Source organism: Halictus rubicundus, unplaced genomic scaffold (assembly GCF_050948215.1).
Source record: "Halictus rubicundus isolate RS-2024b unplaced genomic scaffold, iyHalRubi1_principal scaffold0088, whole genome shotgun sequence".
NCBI lineage: Eukaryota > Metazoa > Arthropoda > Insecta > Hymenoptera > Halictidae > Halictus > Halictus rubicundus.
In genome coordinates this window covers 796,232-808,805 of record NW_027488629.1, presented here as the reverse complement: position 1 = coordinate 808,805, position 12,574 = coordinate 796,232, and positions in this window count along the sequence as shown.

Sequence of the window (12,574 nt, the reverse complement as noted above, 5' to 3'; positions counted from 1 at the left end):
CCTCTACCCTATCCTATCCTCTATCCTATCCTATCCTCTATCCTATCCTATCCTCTATCCTATCCTATCCTCTATCCTATCCTATCCTCTATCCTATCCTATCCTCCATCCTATCCAATCTTCTATCCTATCCTATCCTCTATCCTATCCTATCCTCTATCCTATCCTATCCTCCATCCTATCCTATCCTCTATCCTATCCTCTATCCTATCCTATCCTCTATCCTATCCTATCCTCTATCCTATCCTATCCTCTATCCTATCCTATCCTCTATCCTATCCTATCCTCTATCCTATCCTATCCTCTATCCTATCCTATCCTCTATCCTATCCTATCCTCTATCCTATCCTATCCTCTATCCTATCCTATCCTCTATCCTATCCTATCCTCTATCCTATCCTATCCTATCCTCTATCCTATCCTATCCTCTATCCTATCCTATCCTATCCTCTATCCTATCCTATCCTATCCTCTATCCTATCCTATCCTCTATCCTATCCTATCCTCTATCCTATCCTATCCTCTATCCTATCCTATCCTCAACGCTATCCTATCCTCATTCCTATCCTATACTCCATTATATCCTATCCGCTATCCTATCATATCCTCTATCCTATAATATCCTCTATCCTATCCAATCCTCTATCCTATCCTCTATCCTATCCTCTATCCTATCCTATCCTCTATCCTATCCTCTATCCTATCCTATCCTCTATCCTATCCTATCCTCTATCCTATCCTATCCTCTATCCTATCCTATCTTCTATCCTAACCTATCCTCTATCCTATCCTATCCTCTATCCTATCCTATCCTCAACGCTATCCTATCCTCATTACTATCCTATACTCCATTATATCCTAACCGCTATTGTATCATATCCTCTATCCTATAATATCCTCTATCCTATCCAATCCTCTATCCTATCCTCTATCATATCCTCTATCCTATCCTATCCTCTATCCTATCCTCTATCCTATCCTCTATCCTATCCTATCCTCTATCCTCTCCTATCCTTTATACTAACCAATCCTCTATCCTTTCCTCTATCCTATCCTATCCTCTATCCTATCCTATCCTATCCTCTATCCTAACCTATCCTCTATCTTATCCTATCCTCTATCCTATCCTATCCTGAACCCTATCCTATCCTGATTCCTATCCTATACTTCATTATATCCTATCCGCTATCCTATCATATCCTCTATCCTATCCTCTATCCTATCCTCTATCCTATCCTCTATCCTATCCTCTATCCTATCCTATCCTCTATCCTATCCTATCCTCTATCCTCTCCTATCCTCTATCCTATCTTATCCTCTATCCTATCCCATCCTCTATCCTATCCTATCCTCTATCCTATACTATCCGCTATCCTATCCTATCCTCTATCCTATCCTATACTCTATCCTAACCTATCCTCTATCCTATCCTATTCTCCATCCTATCCTATCCTGAACCCTATCCTATCCTCATTCCTAACCTATACTCCATTATATCCTATCCGCTATCCTATCATATCCTCTATCCTATCCAATCCTCTATCCTATCCTGTCCTCTATCCTATCCTATCCTCTATCCTATCCTATCCTCTATCCTATCCTATCCTCTATCCTATCCTATCCTCTATCCTATCCTATCCTCTATCCTATCCTATACTCTATCCTATCCTATACTCTATCCTAACCTATCCTCTATCCTGTAACCGTTTATTTTATCTTTTAACGCTTCCTGTGCGTGATCGGCAATGATCACACTTCTTGAATCAAGGGACGGTTACCACCCTTGGATAGCTCGGTTCGTGTCTGTGAGACGGAGAGGTTCTATCTACTTTTAAATCAATCGGAGATGATGTGGGAGGTAGAATGACAGTATATTTTGTCCTTAATGCTTTACAATTTGTTTATGCGTTCGCGTGACGCAGTACGACTTTAAATTCTATTGAGTATACAATTCTAGTTTAATGTTCGCCCATTTCATTAAGCTCTATTATATAAATCATCACCGTGGTGGTGCGCTCGTTTGGTTTCAATGGCCTCTACGCCTAGATGTTTCGGCTCGATAGCGCGATTCGCGTTCGGTATTCTTTTATGATTTCGTGACGGTCTTTCGACGGATGTGAGCGCGTCACGATTTACCCGATTGCCGGAGGGCCGCCGCAGCACACTTGCACTCGGCTGATTTCTCAGGAAGAGTACAAGTGTGGCGACGCGTACAAAGTGTCCGTCACTCTTCCGACCCTGAGGATCGCATCGATCGTCACTGGTAGTGGGTTACGATGCTTTCCGGTGTCGGGGAGGTGACTTCAACCGCACTAACCCGTACGCGGATCACCACGCGATATTCGTGATCCCGGAGGGCCGTCGCAGCACCCCCGTACTCGGCTGATTTCTCAGGAAGAGTACAAGTGTGGCGACGCGTACAAAGTGTCCGTCACTCTTCCGACCCTGAGGATTGCATCGATCGTCGCTTGTAGCGGATTACGATGCCTTCCGGTGTCGGGGAGGTGACTTCAACCGCACTAACCCGTACGTGTATCACGACGCGATGTTCGTGATTCCCGGAGGGCCGTCGCAGCACCCTCGCACTCGGCTGATTTCTCAGGAAGAGTACAAGTATGGCGACGAGTACAAAGTGTCCGTTACTCTTCTGACCCTGAGGATTGCATCAATCGTCACTTTCAGTGGGTTATGATGCTTTCCGGTATCGGGGAGGTAACTTCCACTGTACTAACCCGTATGCGTATCACGACGCGTTATTCGCGATTCCCGGAGGGCCGTCGCAGCACACTCTCACTCGGCTGATTTCTCAGGAAGAGTACAAGTATGGCGACGAGTACCAAGCGTCCGTTACTCTTCCGACCCTGAGGATTGCATCAATCGTCACTTTCAGTGGGTTAAGATGCCTTCCGGTATCGGGGAGGTAACTTCTACTGCACTAACCCGTACGTGGACTACGACACGATATTCTCAAAGATGGAAGACACTCGGGATTGACACGTTATCCTCGTCTCGTCACCTCACCTGGATTACTATGATGTTTATTTGCTGTCGTGCGGTTTGCACGACCAGCTCCTCGGTTTGAGGTGTGCGCGAGGCGAGGGCAACGTAGTCGGTTTGACTATCGTTCCCGAGTCGGTTTGACTCTCACCGCCGCGTACCGAATTTATGGGATCTTCCCGGATCCGCGTGTTCGCCCGATCGCGCCTAGACGTAGAGTGCTGGATCTATCGCTCGCATCGACCTCCTTCGATCGCTATCGAGTGGGGATCGATGCTTGCGCATACTGATTGGTGGGAGATCCTGCGATCCTTTGTTACGAAAAGGACAGCAGGACGACGCGGAACGCTGTGGTGGGGGCCCGCGTCACTCAGGCAACGCGTTGCTTGATCGATATGTAATCGATACGGTTACATATGCCCCCCCCCCACTGAATTCGCGACTGCAGTCGCAGGAACGCAGTCTAGATGCACTGCAGTCGCGATGTATAAACAAACAAAGTTCTTGAAAACGAAAGGAAAATATATTGCTCTGACATTTAACTAAATAATATTTACTTGACCAAACGAGGACTCTTAAAAGGAAATTTTTATTTTGCGTTCCCACTCAAACTTGATGTAACATAACGGAAAAAAGGAGAAAAAAAAAATATATATTGTTTTGAGAATTAATAAAATAATATTGACTTGAGTAAACGAGCATACTGACGTTCTTTTGCGCACCCTTAATCAAAACAATAACTAAAAATTTCTATGTGTCACCAACAAACAAAAAAAAGACATTTCTTTTGCGCATCCCCTTACGCTTAATGTAACAACAGAAGGAGAGAAAAGAAAATATACTGCTTTGAAATTTAACAAAAAAAAAAGTAATATTACCTTGGCTTGCCTTTATAATATTGCCTTGAGCAAACGGGCTCTTTTGCACGTACCTTAAAATTTATATTAACTTATATAACTAAGAGTAAAACGAAAAGAAAAAAAAAAACTAATTATTTTTCTTTTTTATCGCTTATCGTTTCGTGGTGATTCTAGCAGCTCGTGGATGAGCTCTTCCGTGAGCGGGAGGAGGCCGAGTGGGTCCTTGGGATCCAGGTCGGCTACCTCCACCTCGTAGTCTTCCACCTGGTCCCAGGAGAAATCCAGGTTTTCCTTTGAAGACTCCGGAGGAAGCCCCGGGCTGAGTTCCGCTGCATGTGGCTGGCGATGGTTGTCGTTATCCTGTGGGATTACCTCCCACGAGAGGTCTAATTCCTTCACCGGCGTTGACGGACCAGCCGTTGTGGAGGGTTTAATCTGGTGACTGACCCTAGTGGTCCCAGTTAACGGACCCTTCTTCGGTGTTTGTACCCGTGCGTGAGTTTTTCGTAGCGTGGCTTGCGTGGCCACGCCGCCACGATACCGGGATCCACGACCGATGGACCAGGGCCGCGGTACTATTGTCGGTATCGTTAATTCTGGGATTTCGTGATAATGGAGATCCATCCCCGTTTGTGTGGGCCTGGATACCATAGCCCATGAGGCGTAGGCCTGCGTGCCCACCTCGCGTTTCTCAACGGTTACGTTTTGGTTTTCCATTGCGAACTGTGTCTCAATGTTAGTTTCCGCGCGTATTTATAGGCCATAGGTTTGGGGATTCTTGGAATCCTTGCCTCGACATAATTCTGTTTATCTGCTGGGTGCTCTAGTTTTGCACGTTGGCTTTGTTCGCATCGTACCTGTTGTGTTTACGTTATGTGCTTCCTTGTCTGGCCGATGATATTGCCGGAGACTTGTCGCGTGGAATGTGCCTCTGATAGCTCCTGTCTGCGGGCGTCGCAGAACGTACGTCGCGGGACCTTTTCTCTCTTTCACCTCGTACGGTCCTTCGTATAGGTGAAAGAACTTTGCGACTTCTCGCTCAACGGCGTTTGAAATGGGATTCGTTCTTAGCAGGACAGTGTCACCGATGTCAAATTGTACGTGCGTCCTACCCTTGTTTGCTCGTTCGCATCGTTTACGCGCCTTTCGTGACACATTACGGAATGCTAGTTGCAATTTTTGTTCCACTGTTCCGTCGCTCAGTTTTTCTTGAATAAACCATTTGGTCCATGGTCGTGTGGGCGGTTTTCCCAGAAGGAGCTCCATCGGCGTGAAACCCGTACTGTCGTGTATCACCTCGTTACAGCAGGTTTCCACCACTTTCACCCATATGGCCCACGATGTATGTGCCTTTGCCGCTAGCGTGCGGAATATTCGCCCAATTTCGCGATTCACTCTCTCGACAGGGTTACTTTGAGGATGTCTAACCGATGATAATATGTGTTGGATCCCTTCTTCGTGTAACCTCTGTGTCCACTTTTTAGAGGTGAATTGGGTCCCATGGTCCGTCAGCATTTTCTGTGGCTTACCATATTGCGGGATGTAGTTTTTAAAGATGCGCGTGAGCGTTATTGCCGTCGTCGCGTTTTTAACAGAATAGAGCTTAACGAACTTAGTAAATAGTTCTTCAATTACTAAGATATATTTTACACCTCCCCTTGATGTTGGTAATGGACCATAGTAGTCTATTGAAACGATCTCTAGTGGCTTTTTGGGCAAAATTGTTTGCAGATCGAAATGCAAAGCATGTGTTGGAATTTTAACACGTTGACAAATATCGCACGTAGCTATCAATTTACGCGCATATCGGTGAAGTTTTGGAACATAAAAACTTTCAGCAACAAGTGCTATGGTTTTGTCGCTACCGAGATGCGCGTATATTTCATGCACTTCCGTAATTAGTCGGTCACGCAGCTGAGCGGGAATCACGGCCCTGACTTTACCGGTCCGATCCACGTGATATAAAGTATTCTCGTGGATTCTATACCTTTTGATGGTACATTTATCCTGCCGGGAATACTTTTCTATAATCGCGCGGATCCTGTCGTCCCCCTGTTGCCAATTAGACAAACTTTTAAGCGCCTTTGCGAGTTTCGTGGACATGGCTTGCGCCACCGCGGCGAGGATGGGTACTCGAGTTTCGCGGCCTACGTTGTCTTTGTCTGACTCGTTATACGACCGGCTCATTACGTCTGCTGGGATGTTTTCCTTGCCCGGTCGGTACCGAATTTCGACGCGGTAATCTTGAATTGACAAAATCCACCGCGTGAGACGCTGGTTTAATAGCTTACTGCTCATTAGGAAAGTGATTGCCTTGTGGTCAGTTAACAGTATTATTTTTGCACCATATACATAGGATCTAAACTTTCCCAATGCCCAGACTATCGCTAATAATTCTTTTTCGGTGGTAAAATACGTTAATTCTGGTCCTTTCAACGTTCGACTCGCGAATGCTACTGGCCGCAGATTTCCCGTCGCGTCTCGCTGCTCGATCACGGCTCCGACTGCAACGAAGCTCGCGTCGGTGGCCAGGTAAAATTCTCTGCTGGCGTCCGCATATTGCAGTGCCACTTCTTTACAGAAAATTTGCTTCGCTTTTTCGAGCGCTGCCTCTTGTGCCTCGTTCCATGACCATCGTTTTCCCTTTTTTAAGAGGGTCAGTAATGGTGTTGTGACATCAGCATGCTTGTCCGTGAACTTGCTGTAGTAGTTTATGAGTCCGAGAAATCCACGTAGCTGTTTTACGTTTCGTGGTACCGGAAATTCTCGAATTGCTGCGAGTTTTTCCGGATCTTGTTTCAATCCTTCTGCCGACAAGACGTGGCCGAGGAATTTGATTTCTCGTCTCATAAAGTGACATTTATCCAAGTTGACAGTAAGGTTGTTCGCCTCCAATCGCTCCAACAAGGTCGTCAGGTGTTGCATGTGCTCTTCGAATGTTCTTGAGAAGCATAAGATATCATCAATGAAGTTCACCACGAAGCCCTCCATTCCTTCAAGTACCCGCCGTAGGGCTCTGACCAGACTTGCACTGCTTGTCTTGAGGCCAAACGGTGTTACTACGTATTCATAGCACCTCCCGCGATACATGAAAGCAGTGTACTTTCGTGATGCTTTTGTTAGTGGAATTTGCCAGAAGCTGCTCGTTAGGTCGAGACTTGTGAGAAAATCCACCTTCTTGAAGCGTTGGAAGATTGCATCCGGTGTTTCTGACATTTCGTGGTCGTCAACAAGAGCTTGATTCAGCATTCTGGCGTCCAGACATAGACGGAGCGATCCGTTCTTTTTTAATACGGGAACCACTGGATTGATATACGGGCTCTTGCTGGGTTGTATGATGTTATTGTCCAGCATTCTTTGTATCTCCGCATCGGCCGCCTCTAGATATTTTAGTGGTGTGGGATATGTCCTGCAAAAATACGGGGTGTCCGCCTTTACGTGCAGGTGATGTTCATAGCACGTAAGACGTCCTATCTCCTCTTTCCAAACTCGGGGAAAGGACTCGATCACCCGTTGCAGTTCTTTCTTTTGCCGGGGAGTTGCTTGAACGGCTTCCAATGATGTTAGATTGTCTTGACGCGTGACAGAACCTTTTATTGTTCTGAGCGCTTCCGTTTCGGCACTTTCTTGATTCATCTTGATGACGACTCCTGTTCTGTCGGTTGATATTATTAGTGTGTCATTTGCAAAGTCGATCGTAGCCTTTGACTTTCGTAACGTGTCTACGCCTATGATCAGATCACAGATTAGTCCGGGAACGATTACTACCGGAGCTTCTAATGCAACCTCTGGGTGCGTGATGGTTACCCATATTTGTTTTTTCAGTCGGGCTGATTTACTGCCCGTTGCTCCAATTACGACTGCTCCCGAGACTGGTAGCATGGGGCACTTCTTCAAGTGACCTTGATGTTTCAGGTACCATTCTTCTGACATAGCCGTTACGGTGCTGCCTGTATCGACGAGAGCTTTAACGGGAACGCCCTCGATTTTCAAGTAGACCTCTGGACTGTTATTGGTCCCTAGGACTGGTCTTGATTGGTGACATTCCTCGTTGGTGAGGTCACGTCGGAGGTCTCCGAAAATCGATCCAACTGTTAAGCAGAGGTCTTCCCTAGATGGTTCCTTGGAGGTGGCTCTTATCTGAGTGGGGAAGTCGCTCAGATGTTCTTCTGAGTTCCTCCTTACTCGTTTTCCGAGATGGATATTTCTTCTTCACCGATTCCAATGCCTTCTTCAGGGTTTTCTTCCTCTACGTGCGCCGCTCGAATGTGAGTCGGGCGAGGATTCCATCGTCGATCCTCCTGATTTCGACCCTCGGGACGCCGCTCTTGCTGTGAATAATTTTCCCTAGATGGACGTGGGATTTCTGGCGCCCTGCGTTGATACTCGCCCATTTGACGCTGAGGTTCCCTTGAAGGTCGTTGGCTAGTTTCGTTGGACTGCGGGCGCGGCCCGCTCGACCCGTATGTTTGGCTCCGGGGTGGTGGTTCGTAGCTCGGACGTGGAATCCATTCCTTTTCGCCAGATTGTCTTTCGTTCGTCCGCTGCCGGTTGACCGTTCCGCCATTATCGAATCGTTCTAATAAAGCCAAGAACGAATCGATGGTAGTTATGTTCTGTCCCAAAACGCAGTCGTCCACTGCTTGCGTAAAATGTCGGGCAAGAGACAATACGATTTCCTCGTCAGCAGGTCGTGGTACGAGGTCACGTGCGCCTCCGATCAACCTCATGGCATACGCCACGCGTGTCAATCCGGGTTCTGGGCGATATACACCGGAATCGAGGTTATCCTTTATTTTTCTTTGGATGGCCGTGCTCCAAAATCGTTCGAGGAATAGTCGGGAAAAATGATTCCACGAAGTCACTTGTTCGGTGACTATGTCCCACCATTCGCTTGCCACCCCTTTTAGTGCCTGCGTAATGATAAACTTTAGCTCATCGTCTGGCACTCGTGCGGCCTCGATGAATTGCCGCATCTCGCGGAGAAACCTCGGAGGTTTTTCCGTAGCTTTTCCCTCGAAAACTGGGAGTTTGGGTTTTACGGCGAATGGCCTTGATGCGGCAAATTGCGATGCCTCTAACCTCGTGGATTCGTACGCTTGCCATCGGTTATTTGGAGCCTCTGGCTGGATGGAGACGCGTGGACGGTTCATCCCTCTTGAGATGTGTTGTTCGATGCGTTGCTCACGAGAATGAGGTTCTCTTGCATCTTCATGTGAGGCAACGCGGCGTGGTATCTCCGACAGCGCGAGAACTTCGTCGAAGCCGTCGTGCATCTCCTTACGGAGACGCTCCTCGATCTCTGCGGCCAGCAGTGATTCGCGGTCAATTCGTGTTTCTATTTCGCGCCTCCAGTCTCGCATCTCGCGCTTGTGCGCACTAATCCTGTCGTATAACTCGTCGTTGCTAATCATGGTTTCCCTGATTTCGGCTAACCTCGCATCGAGTTCTTGTTCGCGTTCTTTGTTGGCCTCTATTTCGCGATCTAATCGTGATTCTACTGCGAGTTTCCAGTCAGCAATTTGTGCACGGGCTTCCGCGTTTTCAACGTGCATACCCATCCCCGCGGCGAGCTTAACCTCGAGTTGGAGGATTCGTTCGTCCTGTCGCGAAATTTTTGATCGTAAGTCGCGAATCAAATCGCGCAACTGCTCTATACTCATCGCGTCAAGGTGGTCGTCGAGTTGGTCTTTTGGCGGAGAAACTACGTTTGTCCCGGAACCTGACTCGATATTCCTCGCAACGACTGGTGTCCCCGGATTTTTCCGCGACCTTGCTCGAGTTTCAGTTGACATGTTTAAGGTCAACTCCGATTGGTTTAATGTACCTGAACCTCGCCGTCCCTGTTCGGGCGCCAAATATGTAACCGTTTATTTTATCTTTTAACGCTTCCTGTGCGTGATCGGCAATGATCACACTTCTTGAATCAAGGGACGGTTACCACCCTTGGATAGCTCGGTTCGTGTCTGTGAGACGGAGAGGTTCTATCTACTTTTAAATCAATCGGAGATGATGTGGGAGGTAGAATGACAGTATATTTTGTCCTTAATGCTTTACAATTTGTTTATGCGTTCGCGTGACGCAGTACGACTTTAAATTCTATTGAGTATACAATTCTAGTTTAATGTTCGCCCATTTCATTAAGCTCTATTATATAAATCATCACCGTGGTGGTGCGCTCGTTTGGTTTCAATGGCCTCTACGCCTAGATGTTTCGGCTCGATAGCGCGATTCGCGTTCGGTATTCTTTTATGATTTCGTGACGGTCTTTCGACGGATGTGAGCGCGTCACGATTTACCCGATTGCCGGAGGGCCGCCGCAGCACACTTGCACTCGGCTGATTTCTCAGGAAGAGTACAAGTGTGGCGACGCGTACAAAGTGTCCGTCACTCTTCCGACCCTGAGGATCGCATCGATCGTCACTGGTAGTGGGTTACGATGCTTTCCGGTGTCGGGGAGGTGACTTCAACCGCACTAACCCGTACGCGGATCACCACGCGATATTCGTGATCCCGGAGGGCCGTCGCAGCACCCCCGTACTCGGCTGATTTCTCAGGAAGAGTACAAGTGTGGCGACGCGTACAAAGTGTCCGTCACTCTTCCGACCCTGAGGATTGCATCGATCGTCGCTTGTAGCGGATTACGATGCCTTCCGGTGTCGGGGAGGTGACTTCAACCGCACTAACCCGTACGTGTATCACGACGCGATGTTCGTGATTCCCGGAGGGCCGTCGCAGCACCCTCGCACTCGGCTGATTTCTCAGGAAGAGTACAAGTATGGCGACGAGTACAAAGTGTCCGTTACTCTTCTGACCCTGAGGATTGCATCAATCGTCACTTTCAGTGGGTTATGATGCTTTCCGGTATCGGGGAGGTAACTTCCACTGTACTAACCCGTATGCGTATCACGACGCGTTATTCGCGATTCCCGGAGGGCCGTCGCAGCACACTCTCACTCGGCTGATTTCTCAGGAAGAGTACAAGTATGGCGACGAGTACCAAGCGTCCGTTACTCTTCCGACCCTGAGGATTGCATCAATCGTCACTTTCAGTGGGTTAAGATGCCTTCCGGTATCGGGGAGGTAACTTCTACTGCACTAACCCGTACGTGGACTACGACACGATATTCTCAAAGATGGAAGACACTCGGGATTGACACGTTATCCTCGTCTCGTCACCTCACCTGGATTACTATGATGTTTATTTGCTGTCGTGCGGTTTGCACGACCAGCTCCTCGGTTTGAGGTGTGCGCGAGGCGAGGGCAACGTAGTCGGTTTGACTATCGTTCCCGAGTCGGTTTGACTCTCACCGCCGCGTACCGAATTTATGGGATCTTCCCGGATCCGCGTGTTCGCCCGATCGCGCCTAGACGTAGAGTGCTGGATCTATCGCTCGCATCGACCTCCTTCGATCGCTATCGAGTGGGGATCGATGCTTGCGCATACTGATTGGTGGGAGATCCTGTGATCCTTTGTTACGAAAAGGACAGCAGGACGACGCGGAACGCTGTGGTGGGGGCCCGCGTCACTCAGGCAACGCGTTGCTTGATCGATATGTAATCGATACGGTTACAATCCTATCCTATTCTCTATCCTATCCTATCCTCTATAATATCGTATCCTCTATCATATCCTATCCTATTGCCTATAATATCATCTACCCTATCCTATCCTCTATCCTATCCAATCTCCTACCCTATCCTCTATCCTATCCTATCCTCTATCGTCTGCTCTATCCTATCCTATCCACTATCCTATCCAATCTCCTACCCTATCCTCTATCCTATCCTATCCTCTATCGTCTGCTCTATCCTATCCTATCCACTATCCTATCCTATCCTCAATGCTATCCTATTCTCTATCCTCACCTATCCTTTATACTATCCAATCCTCTATCCTATCCTATCCTCTATCCTATCCTATCCTCTATCCTATCCTATCCTCCATCGTCTCCTATCCTCTCTCCTATCCAATCCCCTATCCTATCCTCTATCCTATCCTATCCTCTATCCTATCCAATCCCCTATCTTATCTTCTATCGTCTGCTGTCCTCTATCCTATCCAATCCCCTATCCTATCCTCTATCCTATCCTATCCTCTATCCTATCCTACCCTCAATCCTATCCTATCCTATGCTCTATCCTTTTCTATACTCTATCCTATACTATCTTCTATCCTATCCTATCCTCTATCCTAACCTATCCTCTATCCTATCCTATCCTCTTTCCTATCCTATCCTCTATCCTATCCTATCCTCTATCCTAACCTACCCTCTATCCTATCCTATCCTCTATTCTATCCTATCCTCAACGCTATCCTGTCCTCATTCCTATCCTATACTCCATTATATCCTATCCGCTATCCTATCATATCCTCTATCCTATAATATCCTCTATCCTATAATATCCTCTATCCTATCCAATCCTCTATCCTATCCTCTATCCTATCCTATCCTCTATCCTATCCTCTATCCTATCCTATCCTCTATCCTATCCTATCCTCTATCCTATCCTATCCTCTATCCTGTCCTATCCTCTATAATATCGTATCCTCTATCATATCCTATCCTCTTTCCTATTATATCACCTATCCTATCCAATCTCTATCGTCTCCTTTCCTCTATCCTATCCAATCCCCTATCTTATCTTCTATCGTCTCCTGTCCTCTATCCTATCCAATCCCCTATCCTATCCTCTATCCTGTCCTATCCTCTATC